Source organism: Equus asinus, chromosome 2, assembly GCF_041296235.1.
Source record: "Equus asinus isolate D_3611 breed Donkey chromosome 2, EquAss-T2T_v2, whole genome shotgun sequence".
In the NCBI taxonomy this organism is placed as follows: domain Eukaryota; kingdom Metazoa; phylum Chordata; class Mammalia; order Perissodactyla; family Equidae; genus Equus; species Equus asinus.
The window spans coordinates 130,158,576-130,183,483 of record NC_091791.1 but is presented as its reverse complement, the minus strand read 5'-3'; the positions used below and the strand labels follow the sequence as shown (position 1 = coordinate 130,183,483).

The window sequence follows — 24,908 nt, the reverse complement described above, 5'->3', positions numbered from 1 at the left end:
TACCAGCCTCGCAGAGCGTTTTTAGAAACACCATTCTGCCTCGGCCTGGGGCCACCACTCTTTCGCTTGCTCTTCCAATTAATTATTGTGTTTTAACACTATCTCCAAAGATAATTGCCTGTCAGTGTATCAGTATGTAACACCTCGGGGTGAACGATGCTCTCACACTCCGTCTGTCAGCACTAATAAACACAGGGCGGGGGGAGAACCCACCTGCTTTGCTGTGATCAGCCAGGATCTGGAGCATTCTATCCTTCTCCTCGGCAAAGATGCCGCCTCCTTCGCTCACGCACCCCTTCCCTGGGTTAGCACAGCATGGGGTGGCGGAAGGGGGTTAGGCTGCGAGCAGAAGCACACATGCTCCGTGGTAGAAGAGGGTCTGATCACCCTGCTCGTTCTGAGATGGCTTCTTTCCAAGAGATCTGTGCTTGTTAATTTAATTTTAGGACTCCGGAATAGATAGCAAAGGAGGGATTTTTTTGTTTTCTTGCCACCTATCCCATCACCCCACTGATAGAAAAAGTATAGATCAACGGGCTTTGTAATTACAGAGTTGGTAAAAAAATATTTTCAAAATAAATCATGGTCGGAGGGGTCTTTTGTATTCTTTAGAGCAAAATAGAAAAGTGATGAGATGCTAGCGCTGAAGCTGTTTAGCTTTCAAGCCCACCGCATTAAATATTTCAACAGGGGAAAGAAAAAATTCCCCATTTCAAATTAAATTGAACCCATTCGGTGAATGTATGAGCATCATATGGAGTAAGTGTCAATTAAAGTGATAAGTAGTGGGTCTGGCACGGAGTTCTGGATTGTTCTGAGGTCTCCTTCCCCAGTGTGGCCGTTCAGTGCTTTGGGGGAAATTGAAACTGATCCACCAAGTGTGACCTGGGATTCTTCTGAGACGTAGATTCGGGTCCAATACCTCTGAGTTAATTGGCATTTTATTCTCATTTTAATCTCTGTCACAACCTTTTATTTTATTTTTGTATTTCAGAGCAAACTACAATCCCGGCTTCTTCCCTGCAGCTTGCAGGGAGCTCAGAACAAATTAGGTGGTGTCATCATCTCACCCACAGATCGCAGAGCCCTCCAGCTTCTGTCAAGATCTGGGGGGCGAGGTTGCCTGCCAACTGTGTTCTCAGTTGCAGAATGGAGAGGAAATGGTATCAGTAATGGCATTGAATTTTTTCTCCGAAGCCCAGTTTGCTTCCTATCTCCTGGGTGAATAGCTACATGGACCTTCCCTTCAAGGAGAGGGAGGAAGCACCTGAGATGCGAGAGGGAGACTCTGGAATGAATGATAAGGTATGCAAAATCATGAACTGTGAGGTTGAAGCAGATGTTTAGCCTGGGCAGTAGGAACACTGACTAGGGTTACCCTCATGCTCGTCCCAGAGCGAGCACCCAGGATGCCCGTTAGGGGCCCCCCACTGTCATTGAAGGAAGGTTAGCGGGCTGTGGGCTCCACCTTCTTAGGGAGCCCTCCTCAGGGAAGTCCCTGGGTTCTTGGCCTTGATTCCCCTGTCTTCATCTCCAGATGACGTCAGTCTGTGGTCACTTTCCCAGGAGGCTTCAGCCTTTCCCAGTGCCTAGGATAAGCAATATGATTAGGGCCATTGGTTTCCACATGTGCGCCACCCACTCTGGTCTTCACTAAGTACCTCTTACTTCATATGGACTTTCAGACTCGCAAATAACCAAAGAATGTTTCTCTAGGAATCACTGGGTTAAGACTGCTGTTTCCACCATCCTTGGTAACTCACATTCTCACAAATACAACCCCACACAGATATCTTTACTCACACCTAACCCAACCTATCGTCCCTCCAAATGTCCTGGTCGTTTTGTGACACACAATTTTCCTGGCTTCATCAGTTCGTTGGTTCACGAAAGGCCTCAGTACTTAACAGTGTAAACTCAGATTGTTCTGGCTCATGGCATTCACCTGCTGATGCAGGACCCCTCCCGGCAAAGGCATCTCCTCCCAGGAAGTATACTTCTGGGAATCCACAAGGAGGGTCCCATGAGATCTCCCAGAAGTCCATCCTGCTGCCACTTGAAAGGGTTGGCCATGACCACCAGGCATTGGCTCTCTCCCACCAGGTTTCCGTTGGGAATTACACCCACAGCCTGGCATCAAAGATCCGTTCTCCCCTACTGCTCCTGGACAATCCCCATGATGTCCTGGAGTTCTCCCCAAGCAGGTGAGAAATGCATGCTTCCTCTGCGCTGCAGGCCACTTTGTCACCTGGGCTCCAAAACAGCATTGCTTGAGCCCCTGTGCAAACAGCTGCATCAGCGTCTTCCTGCCACCTTCACTTCGCAGCATTCAGACATGGGCCAGGGGCTGGGCCAGGGAGAGGGCTCATGCTGGCTTCCTCTGCAGCCCCTCATATCTGCTCCCAACATCTGTGTACAACCCTCTTCCCACACACATCCCCTCGTGCAGCAGGCTCTCCCCAAAGATGTTGCTAGGCCCCCAGTTCAGCAGACACAGCGAGCACTGACTCCCCCAGGCCCAGTTGGAATCCTTGCGCAAGGTCCATGCCGCATTTTGCAATTCTCTTGGCCAGTCAAAGACAGAGACTGGCACAAGCCCTCCTATGATCTCATAGTCCCTCCAGTGTGTAGCATTCATGGGTTCTCAGCAGCATTGCCTATGAGAGCCATGATTTCATTGCCTTGAATTCACTCACGAAGTTGTAATTTGTCTTTTTCTTTTCATGTCTTTGAGCTATTTGAGGGCAGAGCCCAAGCTGTAAACAGTTTTGTACTCTCCCACAGGAAGCGGCCCATTCCCTGGCACAGAGCATATACTCTGTGCTTATCAAGGACTGAACCAGGGTCAGCATGGGTCACTTGGGGTCAGGTGGAATTTAACCTGGAAGCCCCCAGAGGCCCTTACAAAACCGGATTCTTTTAGATTCCGATTCAGGAGGTCTGGAAGAGGCGTCTGGAGATGTTTGTTTAATAAGTATCAGAGTTCTGATCAACACTGTCATTTGGAACCACTGGCCTAGAAAGTCAGCTGCTGCTTCTAGCTCACATGACCGTTGAGTCGGTGCAGGACATCTGGGCTGCTTGGTTGGAGTGGGCAGGCACGGTCTCTCTTTCCAGCCGTGTCCCCCTAGAAGTCCCTCAACATCTCCTCCTTCGTGGTTCTTGTTTCCACTTCCCGTATATGGTTTATATCGTGTACCACATCTGACAGATAGTTTTCCAGCTCCGTCAAATTCTGAGGTGGGATCAGTGCATCCCCTGCCTTGGTTAGGTCAGTGCATCCCCTGCCTTCCTGACCTTGAGAGGTGCCAAATTTGCCTTATTAGGGAACCATCATCCTGGAACCTCCAAGTGTCCATGGTCAAGCCAGACTTTGGCTCCAGGTCTGTGTGACTCCAGAAACTCAGACACAGGCACTGAGAGAAAGGAGAAGAGGCCACCACCCCATCACACCGACTCATGGTTTTTCTCCCCAAAATGTAATTCGCCAACCTCCTTTGCCATCTTGTCTCTGGTTACCCCAGGCTCTGGTAGATGCCTGGCTAATTTAACTCAGTCCAACCAAGGGACTTAAAAGTTAACAAATTATCTGAGTCTCTTTCTCCTACTCCCCTTCCAACCGCTGACAGTGTCCCAGGACTGTTCAAAATTTTATAATTAACCATCCACTGAAAGATAATGGGAGGTTCCTGGGGAGATCTGTGGCATAGTCACAAAGGAAAACTATTATGGATGTATCTTGGGTTTGATTTCAATTGTATGCCAGGTTTGTATCCTACTCTTCAATATAATTGTTCTTTTACTATTAAAGAAATATTTTTAGTTAGATACCAATGAGGAAAAGTGATGCTCCAATAAGATGCACTCTGCTTGTCTTGCAGGATTGTGTCCTCCCTGCTGCACTTCTGTGTACCATCAGGAAACTCCTATCCCAGTGTGAGGAGCCTAGCCCTAAACTAGTAGAGCTGCAGAGATCTCTGATAGGCAGCGCTCAGCACAGATTAGGGGAACTGTGTGTTCCCAGGCCCAGTCAGGCTCAGAGCCCCTGATGGCTATGGTACAAGGATGGTGACGCCGCATGGAGCAGAGAAGGAGCACCAGTAAGGGCTGTGATGCCTGGGATGCTGGGCCTGTGGAAGAGGAAGCAGTGGTACCCATGGACTAGCCAATGCACCCTGGCAGATGCCGGTGGACATGGCCGTGGAACAGCAACATGGCGGGGAGGGTTGGACTCATTCGTGAGCAGGTATGAGGAGTCACCTGAGAACGCTCAGAAATACTAGATGGCAGCGGGACATTTTCAGGGTTCCTGCATCAGGAGATGGGGCGATGAACCAGGGAGGTCTGAGATCTTCTCTCAGATCTTATTTGTCTCCTGGAAAAGCTTGGTTCACGGATTTAGCAGAAGCACTGTGGGAAGAAAGGCTCACGGCGATGTAGTCTCATGGTTTTCAATACTGACTATCTACTGATGACTCCCATATTTACATTTCCAGCTCAGACTGCTTTTCTGGAATTCAGTCTTATATATCCAAATATCCACACAACATCTTGATTTAGATGTCTAACGAACATCTCAAACTCAACATATCCCAAATTCCTAATCTCCCCTACCAAAACTGCCTCCACCCACAGCCTCCCCCAGCTGAGCTGCACCACCTCCATCCTCCGTTTGCTTCGCCAAAAACCTTGGAGACTCCTTTGATTTCTCTCTTTCTCTCACACTCCACATCCAACAGTTCAGCAAACCTGGAGGTTCTATCTTCAAGTAGGTCCAGATTCTGACCACTTCTCCCCACTTCCCCTGATCCACAGTGCTCCAAGCCACCATCATTTCTCCTCTATGAAACAGCATAGGTTTCCTGTGGGGTCTCCCTGCTCCCGCCCTTGCCTCCCTTCATCTCTTCTTAGCATAAAACCGGAAGATCCCTTTACAAAGTCAGCCAGGTCATGTCTGTCTTTGCTCAAAACCCTGCAAGGGCCCCCCACTCCACGCAGAGTCATACCTCAAATCCTCACAATGGCTGACAAAGCCTTGTGTGCTCTGCACTTTCCCAACTCCATCCTCACAACTTTTTCTCATCCCTCCACCCTGCCTCTGGTCACACTGGCCTCCTTCCTGTCCTTGAACACTCCAGCATGACTTTGGATCTCTGTCAACTGTTCCCTCTGCCTAGAAAGCTCCTCTTCCGTATATCGGCTTGGCCAACTCCCTCATCTGCATCGTGTCTTTGCTAAAATTTCACCTTGTCCATGAGGCCACCCTCTGCAGCCCACACCTCCCACTACACTCTCAGTCCACTTTTCCCAGCTCTACTTCTCATCTTCTCTTAGTGCCTACCACTGTCTAACAAGTTGTATAATTCCCTTATACATTATGGTTATCATGTGTCTCTCTTCATTAGAATGTAAGTCCCACCAGGGTATGAATCTTTGTTTTGTTCACTGCTGTGCCTGCAGATAGATAATGTGGGAGTAGGCGCTCAATAAATGTTGAATGTTAAATGTTGAATGTAGGGTTTGGGAGCATGTATCAGATGGCAAAGAAGGTGCATTGTCAAAGATGGCAGAAATAATGACACAAAACCAGCTGTTCTTGGAGTAAAATGCACTAGTTGTCTCAAGGTCCAGTTGGAAGGTGAAAAGAAGGTTTTCTGAGAAAACCAAGATAAGCAGAGTCCACTGGAGATCTCAGTGTCTTAATGCTGAATAACAACATTTAACAATGATAATGGAAACTCTCCTCTCCTTAATATAGCTTCTTTTCTATACAGTCATTTCACCCTCCAATGACTCTACAAGATAGATGTAGTAATCCCATATTAAGGTTAAGGAGACCAAGCCTCAGAGAGAGAAGCAAACTTGCCTAATGCTCCATAACTAGGAAGAGACTGAGCCAGCCGGGCCTGGCCAGTCCAAGTCCTGAGTCCCCTCACCTCCCTACTCTTTGCTGTGCCAGCCACAGGAGAAGAGAGAGGGGAGAGGACCTCACCACTGGGTGAGCAGACAGATTTGGGGTTATCACTCTTCAGAAATGTCCAGCTTGGAAAGATTCCTTCAGAGACTGAGGTCATTCCAAGAGATGCCAACACACATTCCTCTTTGCGGTCTGGCTCCCCACTCAAGCGTAAAGACCTCATTACCCAGAACTATACAGGACAGAGTCTTCTAGCAACCCCACCTGGACTGTCCTCCTCCTCCACCTTCCCACCTTGAAACATTGTCCGTTCCTCACACCTGGGCTAGCCAGCTTGCTCAGCTTCCATTATTCCCTGCTCTTCCATGAGAATACAAAATCAATAGTGGTCTGGAGACCAATTCTGGCATTTTAATCAGAACAATAGAATTGGAGGCCAAAGGGCTGTGTGTTGACAAGACAAAGACCACATTGAGGGCTGTAGGGAGCCAGCAGAAAGGAGTATGACTGTGTCCAGTTTTAGGGCAGCCAGACACAAAAGAGGTTGTTCACCCAAACGAAGTTTTAAAAATCCTATAGTGTGCAATTTGGACCTTGTTGGAGTTGTTTTGTCTATTTCTGTGGATGCTGGCCCATCCCCTCCCTTGGCAGAGCCAAGAGGCCGTCCATAACTCACTTGCAGATGTCCTACAGTGCCGTCTCATTTTTGTACTTTATACTCATTAGCAGACACAACTGGAAATTCTTGAGCTGTTGCAAAATGGGTCATTTGGAACCAGATTCTGGTCTCTGAGTAGGTTTGTACAGTGGATTGTTGGAGCTCCCTTGGCCAGAGGAGATATGGATGTTGTCATTATTCCTCAAGTGTTGAAAAGGCCCAGCTAGAGACAGGTGGCATGTTCTTAGATCACTGCAGCTGGAGCAGGTCTTAGGCAATGTCTAGTCCATCCTCACTTAAGAAGCCATGGCCCCAAGATGGAGGTCACAAAGCCATGATGGCCAACCCTCATGGCACATTCACAAAGTCCATCATTAAAACCTTCTTTTGTTGTCCCTACAGACACTGTGGTTGCCTTGGCCATGGCACTGGGCCATTTTGTAGGCAAAAAGCCATTGCAGACCTTGACATCCAGCTTTTGTTTGGTTCTGCTTGATGCTTGTTGAGTCTGTATATTTGGCAACCTCAGCCATTCATTCACCAAACACGTACTGATCACCTCCCACCTCTGCGTTGACTGGGCACTCTCTCAACAATGATAATAACTGACACTTACAGGGCGTTCACTGTGCAACAGGCATGCTATCAGAGCTTTATCCACAAAAGCTAATTAATCCTCACCACAGCCCCAGGAGTAGATGAGCCAGTGATAATGTAAGAAAAGAAGTCTGAAAATCAATGAAACCCAGATGCTGAGCTCCTTTGTTTCCCAAAGATTGCCTCACTGACATCCATAAAAATTTAACTATGAAATTTCATTTATAAACTCAACTTGATCATCGAGGAGACATCCCCAGTCTCTTCCACTTTGCAAGCCTCCCCAACTCTCTGCTCATCCTTTGGGACCAAATAACCTTCTGAGAGGAAGAAACATTCTCTTACTCACAAGATTGCAAATGTCCTGAGGCCTGGACTACTGAATAGGGTGGTACTGCTCCTCTAGACACAGAGCCACCCCCAAAGAGACCCACCTGTACATTCCAGCAGACCCTCTGGTCCACACAGAGTTGGAAGCACCTCTCTTAGTCACCATTGGTCCTCTTTCAATGAGCGTGCGTAGTGGCTGCTCAGATGTCAGTGCCGGTTCGTGTATGCCTGCATGCATGAATGAATGAATAGATGGATGGATGAATGAATGAATGAATGAATGATTTTTTAAAATTTCAGAACATTGACTAATTCCTGCCCATAAGAATCCCTTTGTATACTCTGAAATGCCACCTCTCCAATATGTCTAAAATTGTACCATTGAATTTTTATCATCTTAGGCTGCGTGGTCCACAATGGGAGCCACCAGCCACATGTAACTATTTAAATCTAAATCTGAATTAACTAATATAAATCAAATTAAAAATTCAGTTCCTCGCTTGCACTATTTACATTTCAAGTGCTCAGTAGCCACAAGTGGTTAGCGATTACCATATTGGACAGCAGATACTTCCACACGGGAAGTTCTCCTGGACAACACTGCTCCAGGGAACCATTTCTGAAATCTTTCTTTGGCTCACAGACCAATGACAAATCTGATAAAAGATGCAGATTTTCTCCCCAGTCAGAAAAAGTGTGAGTACATTGCCCATACCCACACTCAGACCTTCCGTGGACCCAGGTTAAGAACGCTCGCTTTAAGTTTGAACCTTTCGTAGAATTCAAATAATCCCTTGGAGAAACAACATGTCAAGTGATCATCAGTTATCTATACCTGAGTGTGTGTAATTTATCAGATGCTCTCTGGAGCTCTATCCATCTGGTTTGGAGCAAGAGGAGGAGGTGAGAGCCCTAAGGACTTGGGTAGCTGGGAAGGCAGGGAGGAGAGACCAAGGAGAGAGAGAGGGCATGTTGGCCCTGAAGAAACTTGTGTACCCTGCAATGATTCAGGGGACCAGTTTTTCCTGCACCTCACAATTCATCACAACAAGATCCCGATGACAGTCGAGCATGATGTCAGCACACAGCAGGTGCTTAATGCACAATGTGTAGAGCTTCTCTAACAAGTATTGTTTTGGGCATCTTGAAGAATACAAAGATGAACCAAACATGGTTCCTGTCCTCAAAGAACTTAGAGTTTCCTCTGGGAAAGACGGTTATATAAACAATAACAAATAATGATGGCTAACATTTACTGGAGCAGGGTACCTTGTTATATATCGTATATGTTGTATATTTTTTCACATTTAATCATGCCTACAACCCTATGGGATAGGCACTATTATTCCCATTTTATAGGTGACAAAACTGAGGTTTCGGGAGAGGAGTAACTTGCCTAGTGATGGAACTGAATTCAGATTGGGTCTCCCTGACCGTGAGGCCAGTGTTTGCTTCATGGCATCAGGTTTCTGCAGATCCAGAGAGGAGCACAGGTCTGAGTACAGAGGGGCCCAGGTCCGGCGGCCTCCATCCCCGCAGAGCTGGGCGGCTCGAGGAGAGGCTGTGTAAAGGTATGCTTTTTGGTGAGGAAGATTGGCCCTGAGCTAACATCTGTTGCCAGTCTTCCTCTTTTTTTTTCTCCCCAAAGCCATAGTACATAGCTGTCTATCCTAGTTGTAAGTCCTTCTAGTTCTTCTACGTGGGATGCTGCCTTGGCATGGCTTGATGAGTGGTGTGTATGTCCACGCCCAGGATCCGAACCAATGAACCCTGCACTGCCGGAGCGGAGCATGAGAACTTAACCACTCCACCACGGGGCTGGCCCATAGGTGAGGGTATTTAAAGGGGTTCCAGCATGGGCTGGCCAGTGGGCTAGGATGGCCACTAAGGAGCTGTCCAGTCTGGCTTCCACAAGCTCTGACTGTCTGCCTGTGCCCTCCCCAGTGCCTGCCAGCTGCTTGTGCACTGGCAGGGTCCCCCTGGACGTCAACACTGCCTGCACTGCCAGTGACCATCAGCCCCATGGAGGGAGATGACCGGCTAGCCTTCCCCAGCCAGCCACACAGCTTCTCTGCCCCCCAAAGTCCCATTAACAGGCAGGCCTCTGCACACACCGTCAGGAAGGAAATAATGATCAATTTGAACGCACAGGTTCACTCTTCCCATGATTCCCCAAGCCCAGCATCCTCTCAGCGGGGCTAAACCCCTCACATTATTGTCGACAGTTTGCCAAACACACCATCTCTTTGAAGCCACACGGCCTGGCATAGTGCGGGACTCTCGCCTGTGTTCCAGGTGAGGACACCCAGGCCCAGAGGCTTAATTCACTGCTGTGGTCAGACGGGGGCTGGGAAGAGGATGAGGACCAGGAGACCCGTGGACCTGCCCTGCGCTGTGAGGCTCCCATGGTCCCTCTGGTGTTTCCTAGGGCACCATGGGGGCCTGGAGGCCAAGGGCCACGAAACAGAGGAGGGCAGTGCATCCTGGAGGTGCCAGTCTGTAGAGTCGCCTCTGCTCATGTCCCTGTGGCTCCTCCAACTCTCGTATAGCGCCCATCCGTCTCCCTCTCCGTCTCTGTCTCATACACACATGTGCGTGCGCACACACACACACAAACACACACACACATCACCACCCCCCCCCGCACGGTGAAACTCCAGGGCCTCCTGCCCCTTCCCTCGGGCTGCCCTGGCACCGAGGAGGGGCCTGAATTGCAACCCTGGACAGTGTGCACCCCCCACACATACACACCCTTCCACCCTCCCCTCTCCTCAGGGTCACCTCCTTACACACTGCGTGGGGGCCTCCTCCCTCCCTGTCTGAAGCCTCGCCTGCATCCTGGTCCGCCCCCTGTGGAAGGAGTCTGCTCAGGAGGCCTGCATCTCGGGGTGGCGAGGACGGCTGACAGGGCACAGAAGGGGAGGTGGAGGCCGCCCGGCTGCAGGGCCCGCGCGCTGCCTGCCACTTCCCTGCCAGGCGGCCCCTCGGGCCCTGCAGCTGGGGTGAGAAGTGGGCTGCCTCCCACCGAGCCCACCTCTGCCAGGAAAGGGAGGCTTGGCCCCACTCGCTGGGCAGGCGACAGGAAGCTGGTCTGGAATGACAGCCTGGGACTTCTGGTAAGTCACCTGACCTCTCTGAGCCCACTTCTCACCTGCAGGGTGAGGATAACAATGCCTGCTCTCGCTCCCCTGGTCGGGGAGGCATGAGGGCAGAGGAGGCAATCGGCTCTAAGGTACTTCGGAAAGCACGCTGCTGTAAATAGAAAGCTCGCTCTTTCTCAAAGGAGGATATGGAAGTGCACCCACGCTCGCATACATGCACACACGCACATTCGATCTTGCTTTCAGATCTAGAAGGGACTCTTGAAACACTTGATTGTGTTCCCAGAATAGCAGTGGGGACACAGAGAAATCTCAGGTGTGGCTTCCCCTGTGTGGAAGAATTTGGTCGTGTTGGAAGAGCAGAAGCGCATTCTCATGGTGCCCATTCCATGGACCTTCCGGTGCCCACTGTCACCCTGGCTGGAAGGAGACAGTCTCATGGCCTCAGAGCGATCATCTGAGCGCAGGCCAGAGCCTTAAAGCCACTCTGCTGTCCCCTTCAAGGCCAGGGGAACAGAGCCCTGGAGAATCCAGTGATTTGCCTGAGGACAGACAGACAGAGGTAGGGGCAAAATCTGGCAGAACAGTGTGCCTGCTGCACATTCAAAGGCCTCCCCAGCGCCTCAGCCCTGGCTCTTGACGTGGAAGACACACACACACACGCACGCTTGTACACCTGCACACACACATGCGTCTCCCTCTGGGTTCATACAAAATGGGCTCCAGGGAGACGATGCGAACCTCATTTGACTCCGGCCATGCTCAGTGACATCTACTGGAATATGAAGCATCGTAATGAAGAATGCCGCTCTGGAGCCAGACGGGCCCTGGCTGGAGTCCCTGCTGTCGTGTACGAGCTGCGCGGCCTTGAGCGGGTTAGTCTCGGCCCCTTGGCTGTGCAGCGAGCCTGGTGACAGTACTTGCTTGCCATGGGAACACAGTGAGATGATGCCTGCACGAGGGCTCGGCCCTGGCTGGGGTGTAGCTCGGGCTCTTGTGATTGTTGCTCTAGAAGGAGGACAGAGGACTCATCCTGGGCAGTCCCCACACCTGCAGCTGAGGATAAAACAGGGCCTGGCCTCAAGGAGAGTGTTGGGCTAAGTGCTTTCGGTACTTGTCTCATTTCTTTAACAGTAATCCCATGAGGTCTTTATAGTTATCCTCATGATAGGGGGAAATGGAGGCCCAGAGAGGTTAAGTAACTTACCCCAGGTCACACAGCCAGTGAGTAGCAGCACGGAGATTTGAACCCAGGTCTGTCTCCACCTCTGAAGCACAAAGACCTCCTTCTGCGCCACACTGCATCTCCAAGAAGTTTCACCTTTTATCCTAGCAGGGAGATGACTCATGGAACAGGCCCTTGGATCACAGATGTGCCCTCTCCAACTGGGCAAGATTGACCACTGTCAAGCTGAGTTTCTCGCCCGCCTGGCACGATGGCCACCTCGGCATAGCTGGAAGGGGTGGTGGCTGTGCTCTGATCTGCAGGCCGGTGCCGCCGTCAGCTGGACTGGCCCACCTTCCCAGTGGCCTGACACTAGGACCATGCGGACCATGAGGAGGCTGCCTGCCTGGGTCCCTGCAGGCTGTCTCTGTGTCACCCTGTGGTCTGAGTGTAGGGGCTCCAGCTTGCAGCCCCTCAGCCAGTCCCAGACGGTGCTGATCTTGCCCCAGGAGGGGCCTGTCAGCACTCCTTAATTATTCTTTAGGGCCTGTCTGAACTAGGGCTTCCTCCTAATCCAGAAAAACAGGTTTTTGGTGTGGGAGCGTGGGCTACTTCAATGGTCCACATTCCTGAGGCAAACACTCCCAGTGGTGGTGGCAGGAGCGAGGCAGGAGCAAGGACTTCGGCATCACACGGACTGGAGCTTGACTCCCCGTTTTGCTGCTCCCGGCTGAGCGACGTGGGCAAGTCAGGGGCTGAGCTTCTGGGCTTCAGTCTCACCACCCGTCAGATGGGAGTGACGGGACATGTCTCAGGCTCATCCTGAGAGTTAATGAGACTCTGCACAGGAATGTCCCCAGGACAGGGCCGGCCACATGGGTGCTCAGAACCTGAGCATCCCTGCCCTCTTTCCCATCCCCCTGGCTCCCTCCCACCCCTGCCTTGCTCTCTGCCCAGAAGTGAGCCCTGCCCACCCCCTGCCCCCATACACAAACCACAAGAACCCTTCCACGGAGACTCAGCACTGAAGAATGCTTGTGTGATCTCAGCCAATGACCTAAGCTTCAATATATTTTTCCTTCCATTTTATTTTTTTATTTTAATTTCGTTTAGCCTGTCTTCCCTGCTAAAAATACCAACCCTTGAGATAAAAGCATGTGCATTATGATTTTGCCTTCTTCAACCTTCCGTGATACAGTGAGTGCTTGAATAATGGAAAGGGAAAAACCAGGCGCTTCGTGCGCTGCTCTGGGCCTGCTACAGCTCTGTGGGCCGCAAGAGAGGGTCTTTGTGAAGAAATTGATCATTTTCTCTCAATGATTGTGCTGGAATTAGGGACGAGCCGCAGGAAGGCACGGGTCAGCTACTTGTCCTCCTCTGGATATGAGGAAACTTTATTCCAGATGAAATCTTGCTGTGGTCCCATAAATCATGACCCCGATACACTTCATGCGTCCGTAACAGGAAGAACCAACAGTCTCGCCCACTCCGGGGGTTGCAATGTGCAGAGAGGCCATAAATCCTCATCAGGCCTCCCTTCTGCTTTCAGCGGTGAGCATGGTCACCCCGCCGGGGAAAAGCTGGGGTCCAAAGCTTCTGCTACCTTCTGTGGAAACGGAGAGCCCACCAGGACAGTACCTCTGCTGTTTGAAGGCAGCAGAGGGAATGGGCCTGTTTCCTGTGCTGTGGCCGTCCCCTGAGGATGGTTTGTAAGGGTAAGGATGAATGGAGAGAAGTGAATACCACTCTGCTCTCTCCCCAGCTGGCAAGTAACATATTAGGGGAAGGTTTTCCTACCTTGTTGTGAGTCTGGCCTCTGATGTCCCTGGAGATCACTGATGGTCCCTGGGAGTGGTGTGTGTGTGTGTGTGTGTCTATGCACCTGCATGAATGGGGAGGCAGGGAGGCCTAAAGTGGAGCCTAGTTGGAGCACCAGGGCCCCCTAGACTTTCCTGTCCCCAACCTCCCCACCCAGTTCCATTCAGTGTCATTTGAATTGCATCGCTCAGGCTTTGGGAAAGGAATTATGATGTTCCTCCACTGTCTGGTGCGGCGGGGTGGTGCTTCATCCCGAAGAGTCCAGTCCCCATGGGTAAGAGGTGGGGTTCCCATAAAGGGAGCTGGAGAGTCACCCCATGGAGATTTTTAAGAAGAAAAAACACTCCTAGAGGAGAGGAAGGACACTCAGACCCCAGTGAATAGGAGACGAGGCCACAGGTGCGGCTCCAGCGGACAGTTAACTGCTCTGTGGCTGCTGTTATTTCCTCCTGATGGGAAGGGCCATGCTTAACCTGTGGCTTCAATGTTTTCCCCACATTACAATTCTTTTCAGATGCCCACAGCCCCTCCTTACTGCCCTGGCAGAATTCGGGAGTGGAGGGGTGTTGGGAAGCGAGGCTGCCCTCCTTGGCCCATATCAAGGCCGGGGCAGCACCTGCAGGATCACTGGACGAGGACAGGTCTCTGGTGTCGTCAGCAGCGACTCCCCCAGGCGTGGGGAATCCCCTCCCTGCAGACAGCCTGAGAGCAGGTCCAAGGCCATGCCCTCCCCCAACATACCAGGGACGAGGACGCCTCTAAGTCAAGCCCCCAAGGGGTTCTCCGTGCACAGCAATGTCAGTGGCATTTTGTCCCAAGCATAGAAGCAACTCTTTGGATTTTTTTTCAATCAAAATTCTCTGCTCTTTTTTCGCTTGGATCAAATCAGAAATTGGTCTGTAGGCAGTGTACTCATTCATTCATTCACAAAAGATGCACTGAGCACCTGTGTGCCTTGCACTTTCCCAGGCTTCTGTGAGATACTGTGGATCTAGCCCAAAGTCCCAACTTTTGGGGGAAGCCTTCTCTAATTTTTCCTAGAATCACATCTTTTAATCAAATATTAGCCAATTCAAAAATTGACAGCCACCTGTGATGGTTAATTTTATGTGTCAACTTGACTGGGCTAAGGGGTGCTCAGATAGCTGGTAAAATGTTCTTTCTAGGTGTGTCTGTGAGGGTGTTTCTGGAAGAAATGAACATTTGAATCAGTAGACTGAGTAAAGAAGATGGCCCTCACCAACGCAGGTGGGCGTCAATCAATCTGCTGAGGGCCTGGATAGAAGAGAAAGGCGGAGGAAGGGCGAATTTGCTCTCTGCTTGAGCTGGGGCATCCATCCGGTACCGCCCTTGGACATCAGCGCCCCTAGTTCTCAAGCCTTTGGACTTGAACCCGAACTCACACCACGGGCTGGCTCTCAAGTCTTCAGGATTGGACTAGAACTACACCACTGGCTTTCCTGGGCTTCCAGCTTGCAGACAGCAGATCGTGGGACCTCTCAGCTTCCATAATAGTGTGAGCCAATCCTTTATAGTAAATCTCTTTATGTCTCTCTCTCTCTCCCCCTCTCTATATATGTGTCCTATTGGATCTGTTTCTGGAGAACCCTGACTAATACACCATCCATTCCATGCTTACACATCTGTTCCATTTCTAAGCCATTCAAACTATTACAAAGTTAGTGATGTATTCTGCCCTACAGTAATTTCTATGCTCTAGACCATCCCAGAATTTTCGTCACTTTTCTCTGGAATTATCCCTCATAAATGTGTTCCGTGAATCTTTAGCTTAAACGCTCCCAGCGGATGTAGTTTCTAGACACTGACAAATAAAAATGGCAAGCAATAGGATATATTGGAGTATATGAGGAAGCCATTTGGTATAAACCTAACTCGGCCTGACCTTGTCTTTCCAAAAGGGCCTGACGGAGGCCGTTGAGCACGCATTGTATATCTGCTTTAGAGATTCCCTATGGCAAGAGCAAAGGCCCTTGAGATAAAGGTGCAATTTCCCTCCCCCTCCCAACGTTAGAGTCTCCTTAAGGATTAAGCATCTTTCCTCAGGCTAGAAACTGATTGCTGCGCTCACCTGTGACCGCCCAGCTGGAGACAATGGACTTGCCTCCTGCCACGCCCACCGAGATAGCAGACCCACTACCTGCTGTGTCCATCAAGTGCTTTGCCGACAGGGCAATCTTGTGACTATTGTGGGAGGGACATTTCAATCATATGTGAAACACCCTCTTTGAGGGTATATAACCACCCTGTGTACCCCCACTTCTTTGGAGTGCTCTGTTCCTTTGTGGAAAGACTCTCCCGGGTTATAATCCTAAGATTTAAGCTCAGAATAAACTCACCCAAATTTTCATTTATAGATTGGTTATGGATTATTTTCATGGACAACACCTACACCCCTCCCCCATCACCATGATTTCCCTTGCAATCTTCTTTTTAGTTCACTTATTCCAAACTCCAGGCCACAGACTTCTGGGAGCCTTATTTCAAGAGTGGAAATCTCTGTATCTCTTGGTTCTGTGTTTCTTAGGATTAGATTCCACAGCATACAATGAAAAACCCCAAACAGCGGTAGCTTAAAACAAGATCAACGTTTCTAACTCTCTCACATAAACGAAGTCTGGTCAGGAGACAGTTTGCAGCTGATGTGGAAGCTCTGTGATTATATCAGAAGCTGAAACTCCTACCTTTTTTCTCTGCCATCTTCAGAATACGGCTTCCATTTTTATGGTCCAAGATGGCTGCTGAAATTCTAGCCCTCACATCTGTGTTCCAGGCAACAGGAAAAGGGGAAAGGAAGGCATATACCCTTCTCTTTTAAGGTGGTTTTCCAGAAGTGCCACACAATGCTCCATCGGCCAGAACTTGACCGTGTGGTCACACCCTAGTTACAAGGGAGGCTGGGAAATATTGTCTCTTATCCTGGCTGTAACAAGCTCGGCTAAAACTTGGGGCTCTGTTAACTGAGGAAGAGGAGGGGAATGGATATTTGGTTATCAATTAGGAATCTCTGCCAGAAGCCCCAAGTTTTTATTAAAGTAGTGGCATGAGCATGGGGAGGTGGGAGGGAGGGAGGCAAGGACATTTTTTTACATTATAAATAGGGCTTCCCTACAAAGGTTGCGAACCACGATGCCATTTTAGAATATTTCTCTTAAAGGGCAGCGTCCAGAGCAGAAAGAATAGACATGAGGAGGTCTGATATCCCGGGAAGTGGAAGCTATTGTTCCATCTATCTAGTACCTCCCTCTTCCTCTGAGAAACGCACCTCCCCTAAGTCCAGCCAGGGACTGGGAGGCTGGCCCTGCTCCTGGCGGCCCTCCCCACCTGCCACAGTTGACTGGGCTGGGTGCCTGGCTCCTTCCCATCCAATTAGAGACGCAGCCCCTCCAACCCTCCTTTCCCTCTCCTCCCAGAAGGAGGCAGCCGTCCTGGGGAAGGGTGTTCCTTTGCAGGCCCAGAGTGACTGGGGCTGGAGGGTCGAATACCGAACCCACCTCCTCCAGCCTGGCTTTCCTCAGTAACAGAGCTGACAACTTGTCTAGGAGGGAGGAGAGTTATGTCTAGGCCCCTCACATCCTAATACTGCTAAGTGGCCAAGGCAGGTTGCAGGGCAATAGCTACCACGTAACTGTTAGAATAAAGTCAAAGGAAACCAGCAGAACAGTACAAACCAAACACGCGTTGGCTGCCTTATCTGAGGCACATTGTGCTATGAGCTGTGCATCTGCTGCACAACCAGCCCTCATTGAGCGGAGATGGCATTAGGATAGCGATCCTAGCACTGGGGCAGCCACCATGATGAGGAGGCACAGAAGATTACGGGAGCCCAGGGCAGGAGGTCTCACCCCAGTCGGGAAGGCCTTGCTGAGCAACAATGGGAGACGAGCAGGTATTACCCAGGAAGAGGGGACTGTGGGTGGGAAAGGGAGGGGGTGGGAAGAATTCCAGGCAGAGGCAAGGAGCTGTGCAAAGCCCTAGGGGTGAGAAGGGGTCTGCAGGGTCAGAGAGGAAGGGAAGCTCCCTAGGGTGCACCTGCGGAATGTGGGGAGGTCGGAGGCCACAGTGGTGTTGAGGCCCCAGTTGATACTGGTCTGGAAAGCGTTGCCAAAGAGAGTGGACTTTATTCTGGAGCCAGCAGGACACCACTAAACTCTAGGTGGGGGAGTGGGATGGTCAGGTTTACATTTTAGAAAGGTCATTCTTGTTGTGGGGGGGACCCCAGAGCGGGAGGAGAGAGAATGAAGGCGGGGAGAACAGGAGGAGGCTGAGAAATGGTGGCGGCTCAGACCGGGGTGGTGGCGGCTCAGACCAGGTTGGTGGCTGAGGAGCCCAAGGGAGATGGACAGGAGAGGTCTTTAGGATCCAGGAACTGAGCAGAAGGCCATCGGGGTGGGTCAGAGCCCATCAGAGGGTGGGAGGTGACTCCTAGGTTGAACAGCTAAGTCGAGGAGGCGCCGTTGCTGCTCTTCTTCAGGTCACTTCTCGCTGCTCCTGCGTTTCTAGAGCTGTAAAAACAAGGGAGTTGAATTTCCTAGGGTCCTTCACGGTACTTCCCAATGCCTCAGAGCCCTTAAGAGTGGTGAAGGAAGCACCCAGGGGAGCTGCAGGAGTGGGAGGAACTTTGGGAACAGGTCAGGGACGAGCAGCACCTTGGGAAGAAGGATTCAGAGGGACAGACAGGACAAAAGAGAGAAGAACAGGCACGGGCCACAGCACACACGAAGGTGTGGCGATGGGAGGGGAGGAGCAGGGCAGGCTCAAGACCAGCCATGAACGCATCATGTGCTGGGGACAGTCCAAGCGGGACCAGATGCTAATCTCCTCCTGTGAATGGTATGTAATCAGAGTTGTTCAAAATATACATCGAACATGTCGATGTTTGGAATAGTGCCCACAACTGGCCAATCTTCCACACCCGACTCCAGGTGAAGCCAAGCAGTCCCTTTCTCTGTGTGCTCCTAGTAACTGAGCAAACGCCCATTTACACTCATCAGATTGTTTTATGATTGTTTAACTGCGTGGTTGTGTTGCTGTAAAGGACATGAATTGCCTGAGGACAGGGGTGTGCCATAACAACATCAATTATAATAATAATATGGCTGCCACTTACTGAGCACTTACTAAGTACCAGGCATTGTTCTAGGCACTCAGCAGGTATTACCTCTTTCTAGAAGTCCTACAGGGCAGGAACTACTATCATCCCCATTTTATAGACAGGAAACCAAGGCCCAGAGATGTTACACAATAATTTGCACAAGGTGACACACTCAAGCAAGCAGAAGATCTGTGTTGACTTTGTTCATCTCTGTGTCCTCAATGCCTAGTACACTACTTGGGACACAGCAGGCTACCAATGCTTACTGGTTGAAAAGATATATGGACAGATGCAGCCCGATGCTCCTAGGCAGATGCATCAGGGCTGGCCTGTGGAGGGCTGTCAATGCTTGTATCATAGATGCAAATAACCCATAACCAACCTATAAATCAAAATTGAGGTGAGTTTATTATGAGCCAAAGTGAGGATTATAACCCAGGAAGGCCTTCAAAGGCAGTCCAGAGAAGCATGAGTTTCAGTACAGTCTTATATCTTTTTAGAACAAAGAAGGTACATTAAATACACCCAGGATACATTTTCAAAGAGGTATTCAGTTGCAAATTAGCAGGTCAACATGACCATGATGCCAGGAAAGGGACTAATCTCCGAGTTACCAATAGGGCGTAGGAGGGGAAGTATGCATTCTTTATCTCAAGAGAGATTCCTCACTTTAATGGATAACCAGATGTACAATGTATGTTTGATAGGCCATAGTCAGGCTTTCTGGTTCAAGCCGAATCAGTTTTGAACTCGAATAGTTACCCCATGCACCTCAATATGTGAAAATCTCTTGTCAGTATCTTGGCTCACCTTTTGCTCAAAAACGGCCTCCTCTCCTAGGCACGTCCCCAGACAAAATGCTGTGATGTGACTTTTAAACAAACAAAACCCTGTGGTTGCGGAAGCAATCCATTGCCAGTTGAAGGGAGGACAGTGGATGTTTTCAGAGGTAAAGTGGGGGGCAAACCACTTTGAAAGGAATAATAAGCAGAAGTGGCCAGTTATTTGGCCCAAGAAGACCCAGCCAGCCAACAAACCAACCAGACACATGTTATACATAACTAAAATTTCAGACTTTCCCAAAATTTACATTGAAAATTCAAGCTTTGAAAGTTGGAACGAACCTGATTCAAATCCAGTGTGTCTAAAACAAATGTTAGAATTCTCTGGGAGAGTATATAGAAAAGTAAGATCAAGTCCTTGTTTAAAGACTTATAATTGCTTCCATTGTTCAAAAAAAGAGTACCACAACATGGATGAACCTCGAAAACATTATGCTAAGTAAGGGAAGTCAGGTACAAAAGACCACATATTGTATGATTCCATTCACAGGGAAATGTCCAGAAAAGGCAAATCGATAGAGACAGAAAGCAGATTAATGGTTGCCTGGGCTTGGGGGTGGAAATGCGGATTGACTACAAACAGATATAAAGATCCTTTCGGGTGACAAAAATGTTCTAAAACTAGATTGTGGTGGTGATTACACAATTCTGTAAATTTACTAAAAATCATTGAATTACACATTTAAAATAGATGAACATTATGCTATGTAAATCATGCTTCAATAAAGTTTTTTTAAAGCAATAATCTTTAACACAACCAACATATTGATATTTCATAAAATCTCTATGTAAAAGACCTTGGAAATTACTGAATCCAGTTTTACAGAAGGCCCAGAGGAAGGCTGTGGCTGCTAGAAACTGATACAAGTAAAGAATTCATAACCCCCAGATGCCCAGGTAGAACCATTCTCTTGGTCTTCACAGAGTTTGTTTGGGGTGTCTAATTGGAGAGGAGATTTCCCTTTGCTTGTCTGCAGACACTCTCAATGTAGACGCCACCTGCTCCCTCCCTGGGCCTGTGAGAGAGGAGCCCCAGCAGCCCTCTCAGGTAAGTTCGTAGGTCAGGCCAGAAGGAAGCAAGAAATGGGCTGGATGACACCCGACCCATCCCTGTCATCCCAAGGGGGTGGCAGGTGCTGGTAGGAATCTGTACTTCTCGTTTCCAGGCTCACAGGCATGCAGAACCCCAGGCTCCACCTCACCTCTCTCCAGGCCAAGGGAGCCAAAATCCAGCTGCCTCTTAAGTTGGTTCCCACTGAGCCTCCTGGGGAGTCTGTGTTTGCTTGAGACAGCCTCCCAACCCAAGTGGGAGGAAGTGAGGTCCATCTCTCCTTGCAGTGGAAGATTTTGACATGGCCTTGACATCCAAAGTGGATGAAATCTGTCATCCACCCATACACTCTTATCCCTATCCATGCATCCATCCATGTATCCATCCATCCATCCAAAAATCCATCCACCCAGCCATTTACCCGCCCAGCCAACCCACGCAGTCATCCAGCTCACTCTGAGCCAATTTCCAGGCTGAGCCCAGCTCCTGCTCTTCAGGAGAGGACAGCCTAAAGCACCCTCATTTAGCATTTTTAACTTTCCAAAGCCCATTGACATTGGTAATTCACATATACGCACCCAACTTGTTACTCCCCCAGTCTTCACATCTCAGGAAATATATGATTTCTCATTCTTTCACCTCCTACATCCAGTGTACCAAGAACTCACGTGGGCTCTCCTTCTGAGGTGCACGTAGAATCCACTCTCTTCTCTCCATCTCCACCCACCATGGTCCACGCCACCACTTACCACTCACCTGGACTACCACGTCAGCCTCCTCACTGACCTTTCTGCTTCTACCCCTGCTCCCCTCTGGGCCCTTCTCACAGCAGCCAGAGCTGATCACATCATTTTGCTCCCCACTGATTTTCCATCCTGGAATAAAATCTGAACTCCCCATCTTCTTTCTTAAGGTCCTGCAGGCCCTGCATCTCTGTCTAGTTCTGTCAATCTCCCCATTGCTCACTTGGCTGCAGCCATGGGTGGCCTTCGTTCTGGGCCTCCACAGCTCAAGTTCCTTCTGTCCTCAAGGCCTTTGCCCTTGGTGATGCTTTGGCCTGGAATGCCGTTCCTCAGATCTTCTCGCAGCTGGCTTCTTTCCACCACTCAGAAAGGCCTTCTCTGCTCACATTTTAAGAAACTTCCCCCTCCCGCCCCAGTTACTAGCATATCACCTATTTTCACCATAGTACTTAGGGCTATTTTTCAAATAAATCACACTGGCTATTCACTCCCTATATTAGTCAGGACTCTTTCTGTTACAAATTATTGGTCTTAATTTTAAAAAAATAATAATAATAAAAAGCAAGGAAGGGGACTTGTTGGCTAATAAAACTGGGAGGTTCAGCAAGCAAGCCGGCTTCAAGCACTGCTGCGTCACCGGTTCCATCAAGACACAGGAAGGGAGCCTCTTCTCATGCTGCTTTTCTGTGTTGGTTTTGTTCTCAGGCAGCTACCCCCCATACTGGCAAAACGAGTCACCCATAGCATCGAATCACCCTCATCACCTGCTCTTCCTGAGGACAGAAAGAGCCTCCTTCTTCAGAATCCCACCAAAATCCTGAGAGGGCTCTGATTGGCCCAGTTGCTCTGAACCAATCACCGAGCCCAGCAGGGTGAGAACTCTGATTAGCCAGGCCCCGTGACATGACCACTCAGGTGCATGTCCGCCTGGACCACAGACGCTTAGAATGAGGACGGCAGTTTCTGCAAGGAGAGGGCAGACGGGGCGAGACAAGTCCCTCCACGCCGCGTGAGTCTCCTCTCCATTCTCGTCCTTCCTCCCACCTCCACCGGATAACACCCCACCGGAGGGAAGGAGTGGAATGTGGGTTACCTCCTCATACTTTGCTCTTCGAGGCTGGGTCCTGTTCCAAACAACCGGTTCTTCGCTTTCCATCCTTAAGCCGAGTACACTGAGCACCTTCTGGGCACCAACCCCTTGGCAAAGGACCACCAGAGGTGCGTCAACAGCCAAACTCTGGTCCTGGCCAGGGAGAGAAGGCAGCCCAAAACAATTTGCCATGCAAATAATTAATAGCCTGGTTGTGTGGTAGGAGAAAGGGAAGTCAAGGCGTTGCAGGCCTGGGTGAAGGGACAGAAATCAACCTTGACGCTTGGACATATTTGAAGGGGCAGAGAGCTCTGTTCCACGCTGCCTGGCCTTTCCTCTGCCAGTTGTGCACGTGTGTGTTGGGGTGGAGGGAGGAATTGTGCCTTCACATGGGCAAGCATCCTGCCTCCATGGCCACATTCAAAGGTCCCCAGGACAGAACTGTGCTTTCTCCTTCCAACGCACTCACTCTGAGGTCATATGTGTCTTGTTCTTGATCATTTGGGGCCAGCTCTACTTTTTGTGGGTCTTTCCATATATTTGTGACTTACTCTCTTTGTCTCTCCTCCTCAACTCATCTCACAGTCGTTGCCTTTGTCTCTCCAGGTCGAGCGAGTTTGTTTGTAAAACTCTGAACCTCTTTGTCTCTTTCAAGAACATCCCAGCACTCCCCACCCCCCACCAGTGTGGAGACCCCATAGCCCTTACAGAGAGTTGTTGACCCCCCTCTCAGGAACAGCACTGCCCTTCTGTTTCCACGCCTACCATCGATTAGCTCTTTTAGGACTTCAAGGCCGAGTAACACCCTGTGGGCTCCCTACACTAGCATTCATTCATCCGTTCGTTCATTCAACAAAAGTAAAGGATAGGGCTGCAAAGGGTATGTGTAACCATTTTAGGAAAACCAACTCTTCTCAAGCGCTTTCAGCCCTTTCCTGCTGTGGACATGCACGGAAACAGGTGGTGTGTTCAGCAGGGCTGACCCCTACCTGTTGCTGAGCTGGTCACAACTCTGCTTCAGCTGGGGCTGTAGACGCTGCCTTGGCATTCGTCTCCCTGCTTAGAGTCAAGGCCTGTCATTACTTCACTAGCAGACGTGGCGTGCCAGACCCTGGTTTAGTCACGGAATGAGTGAGGGGCTGAACGGGTGGAACAAAGAAACAAATCCTTCCAAAACAATGAGCTGTGCCCCAAAGCAAAGTGGACTTCGGGGGAGGTTTTGGAAGGGGTGGAGTGTGAGCTGGCTTTTGAGGATTGGTAGCCTGAATTGGTGGTTGTCAAGACGTAAAACTAAAAGGTCACTGAGTGGAGTCCCTGCCTAGAAATAGAGTCTGTCTCTTGGTGTCCAGACACGGCCCAAATCCAATCAGTCAGTGGTCATTGTGGCTTACTTTGCAGAAAGCCCAGGGAAAATAAAAATTCCCACAATTTCTTTCCCAATAGTTTGTGGGTGATGGTTCCTGACCTGGATAAGCTGACAGTCCAGGAAGACTGGCGGTAAATGCTTCCAGAGTGCAGAGCAGGAGACAGCTCTCAGTTCTGGAGTAGGAAAGGAACACTTCAGGAGAGGGGACAGTTTAAAGGATGGGAAGCCCCATCATTAGCCTGTCTTTTCCACAAGGGCATTGAAAGGGCAAAGAAAGGGGATCTTTCCTTAGAATAATCATGCAGCAGAACCCCCACCTTCTTTTTTTCTTTTTTTGAGAGGAGAAAGTTGAGGCTCAGAGAAGTGAAGTGACTTGCCTAAGGTCACACAGCTAGTAAGTAATGAAATAGGACTCAATCCAGATCTGACTGGGTTTGATTACTTCAGGAGGCTTTTACTTCTTTTCTAGAAGAAGGAACATAGGTGTTAATTATCAGCCTTTTAGTAAGAGCTCAGTTTAAATTCATTTACCAGATTTTCCGGCAAGGGACTGCGTATCAAGAACATGGCACACAGGAAGGATAAGTTTTAGTGGGACCCAGAGATCAGGAAAAGTCCAGAACATGGGTATCTTTCAGATGGGATACTGTAACAGAGGGAACTGAGCAACTAGAGGCAGCTGGTGTGTGGGGCACATAGTGGATGCTCAGTGTGTGTCAGCCAACAAACCCTTACAAAGACAAACAGGAGGACTCAAAGTGAAAATGCTCCTCTCCCACTGAGCAAGTTGGGCCTGTCTTCGCCTAGAGGGTGAGCGAGGTGGGAGGCCTCCCTCGTCCTTGCTCCTGCTGCGTCCAGTGGGTCCACAGTGACTGAACTGGGCCACGTGTCTTGGGTCACATTGTGACCAGGGAACCAGGCAAAGAAAGGGTTACTGAGGATCTGATCAATAACTAACATGGTCTGTCAAATGGTTTTTGTGGGGTTTTTTGCTGAGGAAGATTTGCCCTGACCTAATTTGTGTGCCGATCTTCCTCTATTTTGTATGTGGGTTGCCTCCACAGCATGGCTGCTGACCAGTTGTGTAGGTCCATGCCCAGGAACCTAACCTGGGCTG

At 49.7% G+C, this 24,908-nt stretch overlaps 1 long non-coding RNA gene across 1 annotated transcript; it reads right to left on the bottom strand.

The window, feature by feature from the left end:
• Window positions 1–946: 946 nt before the first annotated feature.
• Window positions 947–12,414, bottom strand: LOC123283463 (uncharacterized). Its single transcript, XR_006524129.2, has 3 exons — window positions 11,811–12,414; window positions 7,607–7,730; window positions 947–1,589 (listed from the first exon to the last, which is right to left on the bottom strand). It is a non-coding gene; the product is annotated as an uncharacterized lncRNA (long non-coding RNA).
• Between the last annotated feature and the right edge of the window lie 12,494 nt (window positions 12,415–24,908).